This window comes from Solanum dulcamara, chromosome 1 (assembly GCF_947179165.1).
Source record: "Solanum dulcamara chromosome 1, daSolDulc1.2, whole genome shotgun sequence".
NCBI lineage: Eukaryota > Viridiplantae > Streptophyta > Magnoliopsida > Solanales > Solanaceae > Solanum > Solanum dulcamara.
This window is the reverse complement of record NC_077237.1, coordinates 37,546,164-37,560,060: the sequence shown is the minus strand read 5'-3', so window position 1 is coordinate 37,560,060 and position 13,897 is coordinate 37,546,164.

Genomic DNA, 13,897 nt, shown 5'->3' with positions numbered 1-13,897 from the left:
TCCCAATAATATACCCCAGAAAAGCCACTGAAGTTAACCAAAATTCACATTTAGAAAATTTAGCGTATAATTTCTGGTGTTGGAGTATTCCCAGTACTGCCCGTAAATGATCTGCATGTTCCTTTTCTGATCGTGAATAGATCAAAATATCATCAATAAATACAATCACGAACAAATCTAGAAATGGTTTGAACACTCGGTTCATCAAGTCCATAAACACCGCTGGAGCATTTGTCAACCCAAAAGACATCACTCTGAATTCATAATGTCCGTATCGGGTTCTGAATGCGGTCTTTGGGATATCTGCTTCTCTTACCCATACCTGATGGTAGCCTGACCGCAGGTCTATCTTCGAAAAGCATTTAGCACCCTGCAACTGGTCAAACAAATCATCAATCCTGGGGAGGGGATATCTATTCTTAATTGTTACCTTGTTCAGCTGCCTATAGTCAATGCACATTCGCAGCGATCCATCTTTCTTTTTGACAAATAATACCGGCGCTCCCCATGGTGATGTACTGGGCCTAATGAAGCCTTTTTCCAGCAAATCCTTCAGTTGCTCCTTTAGCTCCTTTAATTCCGCGGGTGCCATTCTATATGGGGGAATAGAAATAGGCTGAGTATCTGGTGGCATGTCTATCGTGAACTCTATCTCCCGTTCGGGAGGAAGACCTGGAAGTTCATCTGGAAACACATCCGGATATTCATTAACCACGGGTACCGACTGAAGAGTTGGCACCTCTGCTTCCAGATCATGCACGCGGACTAAATGATAAATACATCCCTTCCTGATCATTTTCCTTGCCTTAAGGTATGAAATAAACCTACCCTTCGGCGACGCCGTGTTTCCTGTCCACTCAACAATTGATTCACCCGGAAACTGGAACCGAACTACTTTATTTCTACAGTCTACATTGGCACGACATGAAGCTAACCAATCCATACCCATAATAACATCAAATTCCACCATATCCAATTCTATCAAATCAGCCAAGGTACGATGACTATATACATTAACCGGGCAATTTCTATATACTTGTTTCACCACAAGAGAATCTCCTACTGGTGTAGCCACCTCAAATGCTTCTATTAATTCAGGCTTAATTCCAATTCTATTAGCAACAAAAGGAGATATATATGATAAAGTAGAGCCGGGATCCATCAACGCATATACGTCCCGAGCAAAGATTGATAATATACCTGTGACTACGTTTGGCGACGCCTCCTGATCTTGTCTACTAGCCAAAGCATATATACGATTAGAAGGGCCACCAGAACTAGAACCTCTACCACGACCTCTACCACGGCCTGCCGGTATCTGCATACCCCGCCCTATCGGGCGCATCGACACAGAAGAAGAAGAACCCGCAACCGACCCAGTTGGCTGAGCTATACCACCTGGAGTACTTTTAAATGGACATTCCCTCGCAATATGTCCTTGGCGGCCACAAGAAAAACAGGCACCTATACTTCGACGACATTCCCCAAAATGAAGACTATTACAATGGGGACACTGTGGTACTGGTGGTCTTGACTGTCGAGAACTCTGGTCCATCTGTGTACCTGATGCTCTGGAGCTTTGACTAGGCCCCAAATATCTGGTGCTCTCAACTCTTCTACCTGGAAACTGTGGAGGTACACTCCGAGCTGGCTGGGAGGGATACCTACCAGATTGCTGGAATCGCCCGCTGTGAAATTCTCCTGGATAACCAGCTGACCTAGCCCTTTTTGGCTGAATTCTATCAAACCATCTGTCAGGCTGACGCCTCCTATGTCGCTCTTCTACCCCTTGGGCATATGCTTGTACACGAGCAATGTCCACGCCTGGCTGAGAAGCCATGGCCATACAGCTATCAACCAAATAAAGGTCTAAGCCCATGATATACCGATGCACCCTGTCTGCCATATCTGCGACAACTGTAGGGGCATACCTCGCCAATGAGTCAAACTCTAGGCTATAGTCGCGAATACTCCTGCCGTTCTGCTTTAACTGCAAAAATTTATCAACCCTAGCTTGTTTCATTTCGGGAGGCAGGAAGTGTCTAAGAAAGGCTTCTGCAAATTCATCCCATTCAGCTGGAGGAGCACCCTCTCCCCTCGATAACTCCCAAGACTCATGCCAGTTAGCTGCCACATCACGCAGCCGATAAGAGGCTAATTCCACCGACTCAGTCTCCGAGGCCCTAATGATTCGCAGTGTACGCTGCATCTGTCTAATGAACTCCTGTGGGTCCTCTGTAGGTCTCGATCCATGAAATTCTGGGGGATTGCAGGCTAGGAAGTCACGAACCCTCAAGCTATCTTGTCTATTTGCATCATCTGGGCCATGCCTCCGAGCCTGTCCTGCCATCAGTCCAGTCAGCAACTGTACTGCATCTCTCATAGCTCTGTCTTCCACTCCATGTTGTGGGACTGGAGGATCCTGTACTGGAGGTTCGGGATCTGCAGCTGCTGCCGCCCTAAATTCCTCTGGGGGTGGCGGCGTAGTAGAACTTGCCGACTGAAGTACAATCCTCGGCATAGACTGGGCACGGGCCCTGGTAATTCTTGGGGTCTGACTAGTTTCCCCAACTGCTGACTTGCCCTTCTGGGCAGTGGTTGCTTTCCGTGGAGGCATCACTACAAACATAAAGGTAGGTTAGTGAAGGATCATCCTAAAACATAACTCTATCGCACGATCTATGATAAGAAAGAAAGTAACATCCTAAATGTCCTGTAGCCTCCTGTTTATAGATGTGGTGCACAACACACCGATAAACAAGCCTCTACTAGACACGGTCTGTGGACACTCCAAGGAAGAACTGCTCTGATACCACTTCTGTCACGACCCAACCCCGTAGGCCGTGACGGGTGCCCATCCGGGCACACACGCGTACCCCTGCTACCTATACATAACCTGTCTCCTCTTTATACCCAAAATGCATCAATGTATATGAAAACATACAAGCCGACAAGGCTGTATTACTATATATAGGGTCGTTCCATAACACACATATACGCAAGCCGACAAGGCTGCCACAATACAGGGAACGCCCAAAATCATAGGTCATATCAGTACAGCTGTACATACATATATATATAACTCAGATCCCACTCATATACAGGCACAACCCACATACGTATCCACACACCTCTAAGAGTAAGAAAACAGTAACATAAGGCGGGACAGGGCCCCCACCATACCCGTAACCAAACGAATATATACACCACGTTTAGTACCAAAATCAGGCTCCAGCACAATGGAGCACTTCTGGACTGCTGAGTGGGACTCCTATGCTGGCGGATCCCCAAACTGTGTACCTGTACCTGCGGGCATGAACGCAGCCCCCCAGAGAAGGGGGTCAGTACGACATATGTACTGAGTATGTAAAACATAATATGGAATAACTGAACACATATCTGAAACAACGAAGCAGGGGATAACATATCATATGAAAACTTATACCTGTAACCTGTGAAGTATCAAAATATGCATGTTCAAATTATATCGTATAGCCGGCCCTATCAGGGGTCCGGTGGATACCTCTGTAATATCATCACAGCCCAATGCCATCACCACCTTATTACCACCTATCATCATATATATATATATACACGTATCCCGGCCCTCTAGTGAGGGACTCGAGGAATAATGCAGTGAGTTGCGCACGAGAACATATCCTGGCCCGGGACTCAGGGAAAGATGGGTCACAGTATACACGAGTAGATTAATGAGCAACTATATGCAATTTAAATCATTATCGAAGACTCAATCGTAGAAGAAAATTTAGCTATTGTCTGAGAATCAGGATTGTAATGTAATCACCTTAAATGCCCTTTAAATGCCATTAGGGGCTATACTAGTTAGTGTTTTAGGGTCCTTAGACACGTACTAAGATAATGCTAACTGCTTAAGGACTCCAGAATACATGTTTTTATATAGTCCTTACAACTAGGAGCCCGTATATTCATTAAATCCTTAGTATAGGTAAGGCTCAAGGAAAGTAGCTTAACTATTATAAAAGTTCCTTACCCAGAAGTGAATAAAAGACACTTAGAAATGGAATTACTTCAGAGATCACATCATTCTTTACTTACCTCTACGACATGCCAAAAGAAGAGAAAGAATAGGCTTTACCTACCTCTTATGGATTTCCCGTAATCGTGTCCACGTCGTTGTCTTCGAAACCTATTTAACATGGAAGTAAGGCAAGTATTAACAACCTTAGACTTTTCAGCAACTTAGACTACCTACGAGTATTCATCGAGCTCGTCCCCTCGCTCGCACCCTCGACTAGTTCCTTAACCAGTTTAAGAAGTTAACAAAAATCGGACAGCACCTCCCCTATAATGTGCCCTATCCGAATACACAACCATGTCCTTAGAACCTGCAGCTAACCAACAATACAACCAGCAGCCCAAAAATATACATATTACGACAATATTACACAATATAAACCCTCAACAATTTACTCAAAACTAAGATACCAAAACTAGAGTTTTTAATCTTTCTTTCGCGAATTCTTTAATTGCAAAGTGGAGGGCCGTGTGGCTGAAATCAGCAGCCACCCACGCCCTTAGCAACACACATTCCAGCACCCTAACAACTCATCACACGACCAGCAGTCACATACCACAAGTACGAGGCATTATTCGATTACAATTAACTATAGCGATTCCAATTTCACTTATTTCGAACGTCGAACTTTTGAAGCATTTTACCCAACTTCCAGCAGATAATAAGGTGTATAATACACTCCAATTTAACATCATAAACTTCAAATTAAAGGGGAAGGACTTACCTTTCCCGAAATTGGTTAAAACTAGCCGAAATTGTGTCTCGGAACTTCTTCAATTTGCTGAAATTGAGCGGGCTGCTTGTGGTACTTCCTTGCTGCCCAAAATTGAGTTTTTAGGTTATAAAACATTAATATACAACTTAGGGACACGTCAAATAATTAATTCACGGAACGAAACCCGGAAGCTTACCTAACAAGGGCCAAATCCGTAACCCTCTCCCTTGCCCCTTTTCACGTTTTCTCTTTTTTTTTCCTTCCAAATTTCAGTTGCAACGCTGGAGTTTCAGTTCCATAAACGTCTTAAAACACATATATACGTATCCACGTACTTAATATACACCGTATATAATTAATTCACGGAAGAAAGTTGAGAAACTTACCTTAAAATTTCAAGAACCAAAGCTGCCTCTTTTTCTCTCTTCTACGTATTTTTTTCTAAGTTCAGCTACTGTTTTAGGATATGTTACAGCTGAAGCATCACATTTTAATATATATATAAGGTGACACGTGTCATCCCCTAAGGGTGACACGTGTCAGGCCATCATTGGGCCACCTCAACCATGCGGCCAATGGGGTGCTGCCACATGGCAGCGGGGTCCACCTCCCCCAAGCAGGTGGGTCACCTACTTGACCCCAAGTAGGTGGGTCACCTGCTTGCTTAGGGCTGCCACGTGTCACTCTCCTATTGGCTGCCCCACGAAATTTTTTTTCTTCCTCGTGGGTTCGTAATCTCGTCTTAGTTTAAGAGCCTATGTCATTCATGCTATGGAAGCTTGGGGTGTACTCAAATAGCTTTAGGTAAGTAATCTTCTAAGTTAGAGGCGTACGTAAGCAAATCAAGTCCTACGACTCATCGCTTGGCCTCCAACTTCCTCCGACTTCTCTTGACCTTATCTCCAATCTTCCCTACTATGGGGTGTCATATTTTCCCTTCTTAGAATTGTTTAATAGTGTCGTAACTTAGGCGGATCACATGATAGCTTCTTAGTAGCTTTAGGAACCTTTCGAGTTCAAGAATGTGGGGTGTAACAGCTACGTCCTTAGTTCGCAACCTTTTACTCTGCCGATCCAAGTTGGCGATAGGTTGCGCCTTGTAGGATAACTTTCCTTTCATATGGAACTCACCCACGAAGAATATTCTGGGAGGGTCCTTATATATTCGCGGAGTATTGATCTGTGAAAACTGAATGTATTGCTTCAAATCGAACGGTAAATCCAACTCATAGGCAGCTTTATCTATCCTACGAATGACCTGAGAAGGACCAACGTATCCCCTTTTTACTGACTCTAGGCTGCTAATCGATAGCTTGTCCTTGAATAAACTTCACTTTATCAATAATTTAGTGGATCACATCTGGGCCTATCCATTTCTAAGTCGGAATTTCTATCTCCTGTAATTGGTCATTCGACTTCTGATACTCGATCTTGTTCAAGCTATTTCACAATTTCTCTTACGCCAACTTGTAATACTCTAGGTATATTCCAATGTGCCTTTACTCAAATCTTCTTTCTAGTTTTATTACCATGCATTATATTGTAATCCTTACACAACGTGTGTAGGTACTTAGAGCAATTTAGAAAATGCCTTAGCATCGCTATATTAGTCTCTTACCTTCTTCAGTCGAGGTCAGGGCTCCACTATGGCTTTTGTCCTTAATACCAATTGTGTCTTAATAGTTCTGCCTCGAACCATATTATACATTTCTTTAAAAGATTCTGAATATGGCAATCACATTGCTATTGCTGACCTCTTAGGGTCAACTAGGTGATGCAACAGCTTGGGGTTGACCCCACTGCCACATGGTAGCATGTGATTGGCCACATGGGTTGAGGTGGCACCCTAGGAGGCTGCCATGTGTCACCCTAGGGGGCTGCCATGTGTCACCTTCTAAGGATGTGTATATATATGTGTTAAGTGATTCTTAGTCACATTTCTCATCCAAATCTTCAGCCAAAATAAAGGAAAAAAACGTGAAGAACACAAGGAACAAGGCAACCATAGTTTTGAGAAATTAAAGGTAAATTCTTCATTTTTTCTCCATGAATTAATTATCTACATTGTTCCTCAACCACATGGAGATGTATATATGTGTCTTATGATGCATATGGAACCATGCCTTCAGCCCTACACTTGGAAAAAAATAAGAGAAAGTTGAAGAGAAAAATGTTAGGGCCAAGAAGAGCTACGGGTTTAGGTCTGCCAAGGTAAGCCTCTGAGTTTCGTTCCGTAAATTAATTATTTGAGGTATACCATGGTTTTATAATGGTGTTTTATAACAAAAAATTTTAATTTGGGGCAGCGGATAAGTAACACAAACAGCCCGCTCAGTTTCAGCAAGTTTGGAGAAGTTTTGAGTTGCAATTTGGCAGTTTTGGCCAATTTTGGGTAAGGTAAGGTTTCTCCTTTCAATTTGGACTTAATTGTGTTGTATGTAGTGTATTATATTCCTTGTGTGTGTATGTAAACGTAAAAATGGTATAGGAATGCTTGACGTTGGAGGCATTCTAAATTGTAGTTGTTATAGTTGAATTGTCGTCGAAGTAAAGTGTTGTTCTTGTGGTGTGATGCAGCAGGTGTGTGGGGGTTTGTTGCACGGAATAAAGGTTTTATAATATGGGTGTGTGTTCTTCTGGTTTCAGCCACATGATCCCTCATTTCATATAATTAAAGGTGTTGCGAAACAAAGACTAGAGACCCTATTTTGGTATCGTAGTTTTGAGCAAGTCGTTTGGAGTTTATGTTGTATATTGTTGATGTGAATTGCTTAAACATATGCTGTAGGTTATTGTTGTTGGTTGTATGTAGTGATTAGATATGTAATTGGAAATTTGGATAGGGAATATTATAGGGGAGGTGCTGCCCAATTTTCGTTAACGCCTTAACTAATTAAAGAACTAGTCGAGGAGACGAACAAGGAAATAGATTCCATGAATACTAAGGTGCAACCTAAGATGATGGAAAGCTAAGAGTGGTTGATATTCGTATTACTTTCATGTTGAATAGGTTCAAAGGATGACGAGGCGAACGGGATAAAGAGTAACTCATAAGAGGTATGCGAAGCTTCTCTTGACATGTTTTTGGTATAGGTATGTAAAGCCTATTCTTGCTCTTCTTCTGGCATGTATTAGTTGTAAGTTAAATATGATATGAGCTTCGGGTAACTCCATCCTTGAACATATCTTATTTACTTTTGAACAAAATACTTATAATGATCATATATTATTATTAATAACATATTAAAACATCCTAATGGAATTCAACAAATTAGGGTTACAAACCCAATTGAAATTCATGAGATTTTAGGTAGAAATCTTGCGACTCCGTGGGTAAAGAGACCCATGGATTAATCCCTATAAACCTTGATTTAATTTAACCATAGAATTGAAAAAGAAAACTTGTTCTTTAAGAAACCCTTGAATGAACATTGAGAGACAAGTCTTGAAGTTGATTGTGAATTAATGAGGGAAAAGAATAGTTTTAGGAGTATTTAGGATATTTTTATTATGAATCTAGACACAAAAATGTCCACATGCATTAATAAAAGAATAGGAGAATGACCGGATTACTCCTCATTTAATTTGGAATGGACTCACCATAGAGGACCCATCACAGTCTGTGATGCTTATCACGGTCTGTGGTGGTGTTAGTAATATGGGACTTGGAATTAAAATTTAGGAGTTGTAGAGGAAAGTTTCTAAACTTCCTCTACGGAACCATTCACAGTCCGTAGAGATCATTACGTCCCATGAACCATGGGGGTGCAGGCCTTGCAGGTGGGTCTACAGGAGTTACCACCACCAAACCAACCATGGTTCATGAAGGGCTACACGACTCGTGGTTGTCTATCATGGTCCTTGCCTTGCGATCATGTTTTTGAAGTCTCAAGGGTGGGGTTACCATGGAGGGATGCACGGCCTGTTGTGCTCACCACTGTCTGTGGTGCCCTATCGTGGACCTCACCGTGCAAGAATGAACCTCAGGGTTACCACCAAAGTGGCTCACCAAAAGGCTTGGTGCTCACCACGACCCGTGATAACCTTTTGTGGTCATCACGTAGTGCCAAAGTATAAGGTTCTCAAAAATTTCATGTTTTGATCCTTATTTTCTGACTTTCCAAATTCGTGGGTATTACATATACTTAGTAACTTCTATGTGCTAACTCATACGTTTTACCTATATTTTAACATACTGTAGGGACCAATGATTACGATTATCCTCCTCCCGCTTGTGGCTAGAGTTTACTATAGCTTCTTATTAGTGAGTCCTCATAGTTTGAGGACATGACATTTATTGTATATTTGACAGTCATACTTCATTACTTCTATGTTGTCTATTGGATAATCTGGGAGATTGTCTCATACCTCTATCTAGTATTAGAGGCACGCTAGATTGGAAAGAGTGTATGTTGTCATTTTCTTATTTCAAGGCTTATATTCTATTTTGAGACCTTTGCTTTCGTATCTGGATTTTTGTTTATCGATATCATTTACCTTATGTATGCATGCATGGTATGCTAAGAGGCTTGATTGGAGTCTTTCCAGATTCTAATTAGGGAACCCTTCACAATCTGTAGGGATCATTACGGCTCGTGAAACATAGGCATTGTAAATGACCTATAGGTGGGTTTGCAAGAGTGACTACCACAAAAACCACCATGGTCTATGGATGGATACACGACCTATGGTTTTCTATCATGGTTTTTACCTTGGGATCATATTTCTTATGTCTCAGGGGAGGGGTCACCACGGAGGACTTCACAACCCGTGGTTCTCAGCACAGTCCATGGTATCCTATCATGGACCTCACTTTGTAGAACTGAACCTCAGGGTTACTACCACGGTGGCTCACCGTAAGGCATGGGATCACCATGACCCGTGATGGCTTTCCATGGTCATCACTTGGTACCAAAATTTTAGGTTCTCAAAAATTTCATGTTTGGATCCTCATTTTCTGATTTTCCAAATTTTGGGGTCTTACACATACTTAGTACCTTCTATGTACTAACAATTATTTTTTGCCTACATTGTATCATAATATAGGGACCGGCGATTACATTAATCCTTATCCTATTTATGGCAAGAGTTTACTATAGCTTCTTGTTAGTAAGTCCTCACAATTCGAGGACATTACATTTATTTCATATTTGACAGTCATACTTCATTACTTTTATGTTGTCTATTGGGTGACATGGGAGATTTTCTCATGCCCCATCTAGTATTAGAGGTATGTTATATAGGGAAGAGTCTATGTTGTCATTTTCTCATTTCGAGACTTATGTTCTATTTTCAGAGCTTTGCTTTTGCATCTTGATTCTTGTTTATCAATTTCATTTAGCTTATGTGTGTGTATGGTATGCTAAGAGGCTTGATTGGAGTTTTTCAGGATTTCAATCATCGTATTATGACTAGGCCCTAGGTCGGGTCGTGACAGTGATAAAGAAGAAAAAGGATAATCAGTTCAAAAAGATTATAGATCAGCTCAACAATGGTACATGAATATTCCACTAATTGATTCTCTATTACAAATACCGAGGTACTCAAATTTCATGAAAGAGCTGCTATAAAAGAAGAGGGTGGTTAATGCAGTACAATTGAAGTGTTCCACCATTGCAATGTTGTGATGGCTAGTAATTTGGCCCAAAAGAAAGAGGATCCAAGAGCTTTTACCATTCTGTATACCATTAGGGTGCACAAATTTGAAAAATCCGTGTGTGAATTAAGGGGAAGTATCAATTTGATGACTCTTTCTATTTTCAAGAAGTTGGTTATCGGGAATCACAAGCCCACTCCGATAATGTTACTAATGGTGGATCACTCTATCAAGAAACCATTTGGTATACTATTTGATGTCTTTGTCAAAGTAGAAAAATTCATTATTTAGTTGACTTCATAGTGCTTGATTTCAATGTGGACATAAAGGTACCTATCATTATAGACTGACCATTTCTTGCCACAGGTCGAGTACTTGCTAATATAAAGCTTGGAGAGCTCCAATTTATAGTTGGAGAAAAATCTATGAAGTTTAGTGTGGGAACACTTACAAAACCACCTATTGAATATAGAGTGGTATATGTGAATTAGTCCGTGGATTAGATAATGAATGATCCATGGGAGGAAGAAATGCCATCCAACATAGGGTGATCTTGAGGTATTTGTATTATGTCGTGAAGTTTAATCAAGCACTTATTGAGAGGCATCCCAAGTGATTTTAATTTCTGTTTACCTTGATTTTTATTGTTTTTGGCATGTGCTCAGGGTTGCAAAAAAGAAACCAAGTAAAAAAATAAAAAAATTGAGCATCTTGATCATTGGCACCAAGCAGGCATAACACTAGTTGGAGATAGTAAAATGCCAGTCAATACAAGTTCACAATGGATAACTACGAAGAATATTTGGAACCTGCACTTGACCAGGGAACAACTTGTAAAAAATTATACAGTGCCTTTCATAGTGCAGGTGAAAATCAGTGCACTAGAAAGGATTTTATAGCATTTACACTAAACTGGTGTTTTGCCGATAATGATTGGCAAACTGCCGACCAGTGGCAAGTCCAGAAATGTGAAGAGTGTTTCAATTTTGACTTATAGAGATCAAAAGGACCGTATTTTAACTGCCTTTCCAAAAAACCCAAACTCCTAAAAACCTTCACCATCTTCCATATTCGTTCCACACACCTTCATTACCCACATTAATCTCCTTCACTCACCATCAGACCTCTCAACTTCTATCTCTCTCTTTTCCTCAACTTAAACCCCATTCTTTCTCTTCTATCTTCTCATTCTAAACCCTTTTACTCTCAAATCCTCAAAAACCATATTAAGAAGTTTCTTAAGTTGAAAGTGCAATAATCCATTAAAGTTCTCTCTTTTTCCCCCTCATTCTGTTCAATTTTTTGTATGTTAGTCTATTTTTATAATTTTAAGCACTGTGAAAACATGGTAAAGATTTCATGAAATAGCTTAGATTCTTCAAAATCCATTTGTTAATCTTAAATTTTTTATTGTAAAAACGGGTTTTTGTTCTTTGAAATTGTTAGATCTGAGTTGAATATGCTTGAAAATGCAAAATAGCCTATGAAAACTTGTGTAGATAGCTTAAAATTTGAGTTGGAGTGAAGTCTAAATAGCTCATTTATGTTTATGTAGTGCTTAAAATTTTCCTATTATTGACTAGGTGACGTTATTCCTAAGGTTAAATTTGTCATAATGTGACTATTGATGTTTGGGCTGAAATTTATGAATGAGTAGCATTTATGTATGTTGTCAAACTGATTTGAGTGATAATAATCTTGTGTTGAGGATGAAATTGAAAATAAGACGTGCTAAACTGCCTACTCTTATGCTTGATGATTCCCAATGATAGACGGGTTGACGTCTTTCTTAAGGGAAATCATCAAGATTTGTTTGAAAATTGATATGTGGATCCTTTGGAGAAATCTGAGTACCCATTGGAAGTGAATAATGAATTGCTAAGCTATGCTTAGACATTTTTTTATTATAAGTGGCAGCAATGAAACATTGTCACTTCACAATAGTTACCCATATTTTGGAGGTGCAACTCCAGTTTGAAGGGGAATTTCAAAATATCTTTAATCTCGACTAGAGTTTCACTTGTGAGCCGAAGGTCTACATTGGTGAGATACTGATGAAATTTAGGTTCACCTAGTTGCTTGTTAGTTTACTGTCAAGAGTTAACGTTTGAACTAGAGATGTACAATCTTGCATATGTGAGCTGCCAGTCTAATGCTAGTTTCATTGTAAGCCGAAAAGTTGAATTCTTTTTGCACTCCTATTCTTTTTGTTTTGTTAACTTCTTGTAGTTTTATTTCTCTTCTTTATAAGTAAAAACCCCAAAAATATTTATAACTTGTGTTATCTCATAATTAATTTTGTAGAAAATGACTTCTAGAAGGCCAATCAAGCAAGTAAAACCACAAGACTTCCTCTTCCAAGAGAAAGGGAAAAAGAAAAAGTAAAAACATGGAAAAGGCTCTCCAAAACATAGTTAATGAGGTGGAGTGCATCCGATTTATCTTTGAGGGAATGAATGTGAGAGGTATGGAGATAGATGTCATGCGAGAGCCGATCTACACGCTCTTTTCAGATGAAAATATAAGGAAATGGTCAGTATATGCTGACAAAATTGCAAAAAAAGGCAACAAACTTCAATGGGTTGCTAACATCATAGTTCTAGACCAACTAGTGTGGGCGGCTATAGGAGATGAGATCTCTCATCATGATTTGAGTTTGAGGACAAACATAGGCTTGAATATGTGTGTGCTCAGATCATGCCATGAAAAAAATTATCAAATGGTCCATAATAAGGCAGCTATACATAATGTTTATTTATTAACTAGTGATCATATCTACTATTAAGAAGAAAGGCATGATAAAAGGCTTTCTCTATGCCCTTTCCGGTCCTAAACAACAAATTGTATGCTCGTGCATTTGTGAGGTATTTTCCTTTTGATATTGCTTCCTCCTCTATTGGGATGATTGATGTGGATCCCAAAAGTCATGTCGAAGTTCCATAGATAAAAAAGCATAAATTGCAAATTTTGGTAGATGCTCCAACTCCCGAGAGTCGGGACATACCTCAATGAGAGAGGAAACTACATCGAGAAGATCATCATCAAGACTCCGCCTAAAAAAATGCCTACCACATACTAATGGTAGTAGCTTACTCCAATGACCCCAAATTAAAAAAGCTTGCGAAATATTTGCCTTACATTCTTGCATCAACAACTGAAAGGGTGTTGATGGATTTAGTAAGTAGTGTGGGCAACCTATGCATATTGGTTGATATGATAGAGGGAACAGCTAACACTCTGAGAACTGACTTGAAAGGTCCTAAAGGGAAATATCCAATGGGAGAAGTGTCATGACCCAAGCAACACCATAGACATGACACTGGGAATAAGATCTTGAAGGATCCTAAACATGCCTCTTAAAGTAAGAATGAATGAAAAACAACATGATAATCAACATATGAATGATATATGGAAGATAAGACTTAAAAACAATCTTATCATAGCAACTCAACATAAAGATGAATCTAAGAATAACACTTGAAAATGAAGAATAACCATACTAAGTCTGATATAGCCTCTAACTATCATA